Raw genomic sequence first — 7,913 nt, 5'->3', positions numbered from 1 at the left:
TGGGAGAACATTGTGCATCTTGTGCTTGAGCTCCACGGTGCCGATGGACTGCACTTCTCTTTTGAAGCTGTCACGTGTTTCCATTTTGTGAATAACTAGATAATATCTCGTGCGTTGCTGACGGAATTTTGTATGAAAGGACTTATGGAGCAAGAATAGTGAAACCCTCAAAGAAAACATGCACATGTAAAATTGTATGAATTTAGTGAGAGTAATCAAAGAGAAACAATGCCATAGGAAAAAAACTATTGATTGCACGAGAGGAATCAGAAAAGGAGCAGCATTTTAAAAAAAAGGTCTAGGGGAGAGGAAAGAGCTATCAGTTGCCTGGTAGTGCTAACCATTAATGACATGGCAAAGAGATTCAGGAACTGCATTGAGGTTTGGCTCTTTGCTCTGTTTTTTGCGCTCTTTTTCAGGGCTGAACTTTTCTTTTCCGGTTTGCCTTTAGGTTTGAGCTTATGGCTTCATTTTGTATCTGAACCTTCAGTTATGTACTATCTTCTGATGGTAGAGGGCTGGAACTTTGTTCTATTATCTAGAAAAACACATGGCAACTAATGCCAAGAAGTTTGAGGAGCAGAGATGTCTGAATCGTTCATACAAATTGTACATCACATTTTCTTTTCTTTGAGTAAAACAGGCAGGACGATCGGTGGAGCAATATGCTAGTGAGTTGCAGTACTTATTGGGAGAGCTAGATCACTATGCTCCACTCAATATGAGAGATCCACAGGATGCCCATGATGTTCAGAAGTGGGTAGAAGACAGGAGGGTGACTCATTTTCTGAAAAACTTAGATCCTGAGTTTGAGAGTATCCTAAGTTTGAGAGTATCCTAAGTTTGAGAGTAGGATGGCTGCTTTCTGTCACCAGGATAGTTTACCTACCATGGAGGAGGTTCTATCGGCCATGGTCATTGAGGAGAGCAAGCTTCGGATGATGAGTGGTAACAATCCTATGAAGTTAGCCTATACCATTGTGGCAGAGAGGCTGTGTTACAACTGTGGCAAGAAAGGACACATGAGCTAAAATTGTCTACCTCCAAAAAACTATGGTGATAAGAGTGGAACTCGAGGAGGTCATGGTGGTGCTGTGGTGATCAAGGAGGCCAAGGTGGTCGTGGTGGTGGACGTGCGAGAAGACATGGCAGAGGTCGTGGTGCCCCTCAAGCCAATGCAGCCATGGAGAGTTCTATCATAGAGAGTAGTTCTTAGGTTACTGTTGAGATTCAGTCCTCACCTTAACAGGAGAATAGGTCAAGCAGTGGGAACAATGGCAGAAAGTTAAAGCATTTGAAGCCTCTAGTACTACTCCAGTGGGTTCTGTAATTGCTATCACCAGTCACTTTGGTAACTTTACCAACTATGCCCACTTTGGTAAAGGTACTCCGACACAGGCACTTCCATCCACATGTAGGCATAACATAGAATGGGTCATTGATTCGGGAGCTTCCAAACATGTCACTAGTACATCTAGTTCTTTTAAAACATATACCCCACAGTTCTATTCTGAGACTATTCAAACAATTGATGGTACCTCCCAACCCATTCATGGTGTAGGATCTATAGAGTTCATTCCATCTCTTCACTTACAATGTCCTCTTTGTGAGCTCACTTGTTGATTAGTTTAAATGCACAGTTACATTTGATGAAAATTTTTGTATCTTTTAGGAGAAGAGGACGGGGAGAGTGATTGGGACTGGAGTCAGGCGTAATGGGTTGCGGTTCATCAACCAACAACAGTCAGCATTGGCAGTAGCCACTCGGACACAACAAAGTGAGATCTACTTGCTTCATCGCTGGTTAGGACATGTTCCCTTTGAAAGCTTCAATAAATTATATCCTGATGTTTTTAAAGATGTGGACATAAAGAAACTTGTGTGTGATGCTTGTGAACTTGGGAAGCATACAAGGACAACATATCTTAGTATTGGCCTCCGGAGCTATGAACCTTTTATGTTAATATATTCTGATGTTTGGGGTCCTTGCTCAGTTACATCCTTGAGTGGATTTAAGTGGTTTGTCACCTTTATTAATTTCTTTTCTCGTATGACGTGGGTTTACATGCTTAGGGGTAAGCATGAGGTCATTCGGTGTTTCTAAGATTTTCATAAGTTGGTTGAAAATCAATTCAATACTAGAATCTAAATTATTCGAAATGATAATGGAAAGGAGTATGTGAATAATGTTTTTGAAGCTTATCTCTCTGAACATGGGATCATACATCAAACAACTTGTCCTAGTACCCCCCACAAAATGGCATTACTAAGAGGAATAATCGTCACTTGTTGGAGGTAGCAAGATCAATCATGTTTCAGATGAATGTGCCCAAATATCTCTGGAGTGAAGCAGTGCTAACAGCAGTATATTGGATCAATCGTGTGCCATCTAGGATTCTTGGTATGAAGTCACATGTGGAGCTATTGTTGGGACAATAAGAGTTTAAAGTACCCCCAAAGGTATTTGGTTGTGTGTGCTTTGTTAGAGATCACAGACCTTCAGTTGGTAAGCTCTATCCTCAAGCGGTGAAGTGTGTTTTTGTTGGATACTCTTCCATACAAAAAGGTTACAAATGTTGGGACCCTATTAGAAAAAATTGTTTGTGAGTATGGATGTGATGTTCAGGGAGTCTAAACCATACCATACACAGCCATGGGATCTTGATCTGTTGTTGGAGGAATTCTCTTCAGTCACCGAGGGTGACAGTAGAGAGGGGGAGAATGAAGAAGTTGATGAAAGGAAGGTGATTGTTGGTACCATCCCATGTCCAATGGATAGGCCTGAAACTCAAAGGGAAATTCATCAGGATAACGGTGGTATGGATGTGAGGAACGTGACTATGAAGGTGAATAGATAGTTGATCATGACAATAAGGATACTATTGATAGAGGAGGTACATGGGTAAATGTTGAGCAAGAGAAGGAACCAATAGTGTACTGGAGGAGGCGATTCAGGAGTCAGGGGGAGCAAATTAGTGTACCACAGCCACAACAGCCTGCTACACTAGTTCCAAATCATCCCTTAGACCTCTCTCCATCGAGTGGTAATATCCCTCCTAACTCTAAATATGTACAGTTACCTCTTGCATAACGTAGGGATACTAGATCCAATTTTGGAAAGCCTCCTGATCGCTATGGTTTCGAGCATCCTTGTACAGATCATGACATTCCTAACTTCCTCATACTCTCACCTTTCACATGCATATAGAGCATTTGTTGCATCTTTACAAATGATGCCTATTCCAAGAGACTGGAGGTGTACAAAGCAGGACCCTAACTGGAATGTTGCAATGAGAGAAGATATGCATGCTCTTCAAAAGAACAAGACTTGGGAACTGTTCCCACTTCCAAGAGGAAAAAATTTGTTGGCTGCAAGTGGGTCTTCACTGTGAAGCAAAGCCAAAAGGGAGAGGTGGAGAAATAGAAGGCAAGATTGGTTGCAAAAGGCTATAGTCAAACATATGGTATTGATTATGATGAGACCTTTGCTCCTATGGCAAAGATAGGTACTGTTAGGACCTTAATCTCCTATGCAGTGAACTTTAGTTGGCATCTACATCATATGGATGTGAAGAATGCATTTCTTCATGGTGATTTACAAGAAGAGGTTTACATCAAAATCCCATCGAGGTTTGCGAATAGTCAAACTGTTAGGAAGATGTACAGACTTAAAAGGATACTCTATGGACTAAAGCAATTACCTCAGGCATGGTTCGACAGGTTTAGGAGAGCATTCTATGGTATGGGCTACACTCAATGTAATGGTGATCATACGGTCTTCTACAAGCATAGAGGAACATTTATCACCATTATGGCAATATATGTGGATGATATTGTGATTATAGGAGATGATGTGGAGGAAATAAAATGTTTGAAGGAGAATCTAGGAAAGGCTTTTGAGTTAAAGAATCTTGGACCATTGAGGTACTTTCTTGGGATTAAGATTGCTAGATCGCCTAAGGGGATAGTTCTCTCTCAAAGAAATATGTCCTTGATCTATTGACTGAAATTGGCATGCTTGGATGCCAGCCATGTAGTACTCCTATTGATAAAAATGATCAAATCAGTGTCTAATATGGAGATCCTATGAACAAGGAAACATATCAAAGATTAGTGGGAAGATTGATATACCTATGTCATACATGACCTGACATCTCCTATGTAGTGAGTGTGGTGAGCAAGTATATGCATGATCCAAGAACAAGACATATGGAGGTTGTTTACATGTTTTTAAGATATCTGGAGGGAACCCCTGGTAGAGGGTTATGGTTTAGAAAGAATGGGCACCTTGATTTGGAGGGCTAATGTGATGCGGATTGTGCAAGTAGCAAAGATGATAGGAGGTCTACCTTTGGGTATTGTGTGTTTGTGGGAGGCAATCTTGTCTAATGGAGACACAAGAAGCAAGCTGTTGTGGCTCAGTCTACTGCGGAGGTTGAGTATAGAGTGATGACATTGAGTTCGTGTCAGATGTTGTGGTTAAAAGGCTTGCTATCGGAGCTATGGTTATTAAGAAATGAGACAATGATGCTTCTTTGTGATAACATTGCTGCAATCAATATTGCAAACAATTTGGTCCAGTTTGACCGTACTAAGCATGTGGAGATTGATCGATTCTTCAACATGAAAAAGCTAGATAGCAAAGTCTTAAGGTTAAAATATGTCTAAGTGCCTTTTGGTGAAGAAGGGCACTTTGAGTAGTTTAGGACTTTGTTTTCCTTTGACCGTACTATTAAGAGGGGCTTTGATCTAGTAGCTTAACTTAGGCAAGGCTTTAGGTTTAGGTGTGGTGCACACTTGGTAAACCTAGCTCTAGGTAGCTCAGAGATAGTCCTTAGATCGAGAGGAACCAACTTCGTTTTGGAGCGATCGCGTTTCGACGAAGTTAGGGTGCCCAAGGGGACACCGGACGCTGCACCGGACGCTCTGTGAGTGCGTCCGGTGAGGTCCTTAGCCATTGGGAGTTTTCGGTGCCTAGAGTTAGGCACCAGAAGCTAGCACCGGACTCACCGGGCAGCGTCCGGTCCCACACCCAGGGAGGGTGTAATCTTCCCCTGAGCACCGGACGCTAGCACCGGACGCACCGGGTAGCGTCCGGTCCCGTACTCAGGGAGTTTGTAAAACTCCCCAGAGCACCAGACGGTGCCACCGGACGCTGAGAGTTAGCGTCCGGTGACCTGTCAGACTCAGGTACAGTTAGCCATTATGGGGCACCGGACACTCGGTGCAGAGCGTCCGGTGCAACATAAAGAGCGTCCGGTGACCCCGTTTTCAGTGGAAAACAGTTGGCTGACCTTTGGACTTTGTGGGGAGTATTTATACTCCTCCACCTCATCCATGAGAGGCCTCTTGCCCATTTGAACATCTGAGAAACTTGTTGTGGAGCAAGAGAGCAGCAAGAGCCTAGAGAAGATTGAGATTTGAGTGATTTCTTGAGAGAATCCTTCTCTAGTGAATTCCAAGAGTTAAGTGTGCATCCACCACTCTCTAGAGCCTTGTTTGGGTCAAGTGAGAGTTCACTGCTTGTTACTCTTGGTGATCGCCATCACCTAGATGGTTCGGTGGTGATTGGAGGCACAAAGACCGCCCAGAGTTCTTGTGGGTGGCTCGTGTCAAGCTTGTGAGCGGTTTTGGGCGATTCACCACGACGGAGTGTCGAAGAATCAGCCCGTAGAGAGCACTTGGTCCTTGCACGGACCAAGGGGGAGCAAGACCCTTGCGCGGGTGCTCCAACGAGGACAAGTGGAGAGTGGCGACTCTCCGATACCTCGGCAAAACATCGCTGAGCACTTTCTTCGCTACTCCTTTACATTCTAGCTTTTACTTTGTGCTTTTACATTCTTAGAATTGCCATGCTAGAATAGGATTGGAACTAGGTTGCAAAACTTTTATCTGGTAGCTCTCTAAGTCACATTAGGCACAAGGGGTTGAATTGGAGCTTATAGATTGCTTAAATTTTTAGAGAAGCCCAATTCACCCCCCCTCTTGGGCATCTTGATCCTTTCAATTGGTATCAGAGCCTAGTGCTCATTATTTAGGCTTCACCGCCTAGAGAAAGATGTCTAACGGGAATGGACCGCCACCCATGTTCAATGGGGATGACTTTCCGTATTAGAAAATACGGATGGAGTCATACCTTGAGGCATGTGATGTAAATTGCCTAAAAGCCGCGACCGAAGGGTTTACCCCTCAATAAAAAGACACCGCTCTTACTCCACAAGAGCAAGAATACGAGAAGTGGAATGCGAAGGCCAAAAACCACATCTTTAGAGGCCTTTGCAAAGAGGTGTTCAACCGCGTTCGGAGCCACAAAACCGCCAATGCCCTTTGGAAGCAACTTTGTGCGCTCCATGAGGGATCAAAGAGTGAACGCGAGGAACGCTATCACTTAGTAATGAACAAGCTTAATACATTTGAAATTCTTCCCAAGGAAAATGCTAATGAAATGTATTCTCGCTTGAATGTCATTATAGAGGAGCTTAATGGACTTGGGCTCACTCAAATGAGTGCGGCGGATGTCGCAAGGAAGATACTATGTGTGCTTCCCATTGAGAAATATGGGCACATAGTAAAGGTGCTTCATCAAGGCGATCTCTCCACCGCTACACCAACCGCTATATTGGGGAAGATCAATGCTCATGAGATGTATATGCACATGAACCACCAAGATGGCTCCTCATCGGCTAAGAAGGAAAAGAAGGACTTGGCCCTCAAAGCTTCTCACAAGGGCAAAGCCAAGAAGATTGAAGTTGAGTCATCAACTTCAAGTGATGATGATGCATCCATTGCTCTCATGGTGAGAAGAACCACCAAGATGTTGAAGAAGCTCAACAAGAATGGAGTCAACTTTGACTCCAAGAAGAAGAAGTTCTTCACAAGTAGCAAGAGAAAGCCCATCTCCAAAATGGATTGCTACAATTTCGGTGAGCTTGGCCATCTTGCTCATCAATGTCCAAAGCCCAAGAAGGACAAATACAAGAAGAAGAACAAAGATCAAGATGACTCAAGCGATGATGAGAAGAATGACAAGAAGCAATACAAGAAGAAAGGTGGCAAGAAGAAGGAGCACTACAAGAAGAAGAATGGCAAGGCTTACATTGTTGGTGATTGGCTCACCGACATTGAGAGCTCTAGTGGTGACTCCTCCAGCAATGAGAGTGATGATGAGAAGGTTGCCGCCATTGCCATCGATGCTCCATCACCATCATCTTCACCACCATCTACATCCTCTACACACCTATGCCTCATGGCTAAGGGTGTCCGGAAGGTACAAAGTGAGGATGAGAGTAGTGAAAGTGATAGTGAATACGAATCACCATCTTATGATGAACTTGTAAAATTGCTTAACAAGTACACAAAAGTCATAAGAAAATCTAGAAGTGAAAATGAAAAGCTTGAACTTGAAAATGAAACACTTCTAGCAAAGCTTATGTCTAGTGATGAGCTTAGAGACCAAAATGAGATCATAACCACTAAGCTCAAGGAGCTCAAACTCTCATTAAAAAAGCTCAAAGAAAAACATGATAAACTTGAGAGTGTTCATGATGAGCTTATCACTAGATATATAGCAATGAAAGAAGAGCTAACAACTCTAAAAGCCAACTATGACAACCTTGAGATTGCTTATGAGCTTGCAATTGATGAAACACATGTTGCTACTAACCATGTTGCTAAGCTTGATGTAGCCACATCTTGTGATGACTTACTTGTGGAGAGCACAAGCAAATGTGTTGATTGCAAGGGCAAGAAAGTGGTAGTGGCCGAGAGCTATGAGGACACTATCAAGCTCAAGGATGAAATTGTCATGCTCAAGAAAGAGTTGTAAGACCAAGCCAAGCACAAGACCATTGTGATTGAGTCACTTGATCAAGACAAGAATCTTGCATATGAGAACAAGTTACTCAAGGAAGAAA

Source organism: Sorghum bicolor, chromosome 2 (genome assembly GCF_000003195.3).
Source record: "Sorghum bicolor cultivar BTx623 chromosome 2, Sorghum_bicolor_NCBIv3, whole genome shotgun sequence".
Lineage (NCBI taxonomy): Eukaryota > Viridiplantae > Streptophyta > Magnoliopsida > Poales > Poaceae > Sorghum > Sorghum bicolor.
Note: the sequence above shows the minus strand (reverse complement) of the source record.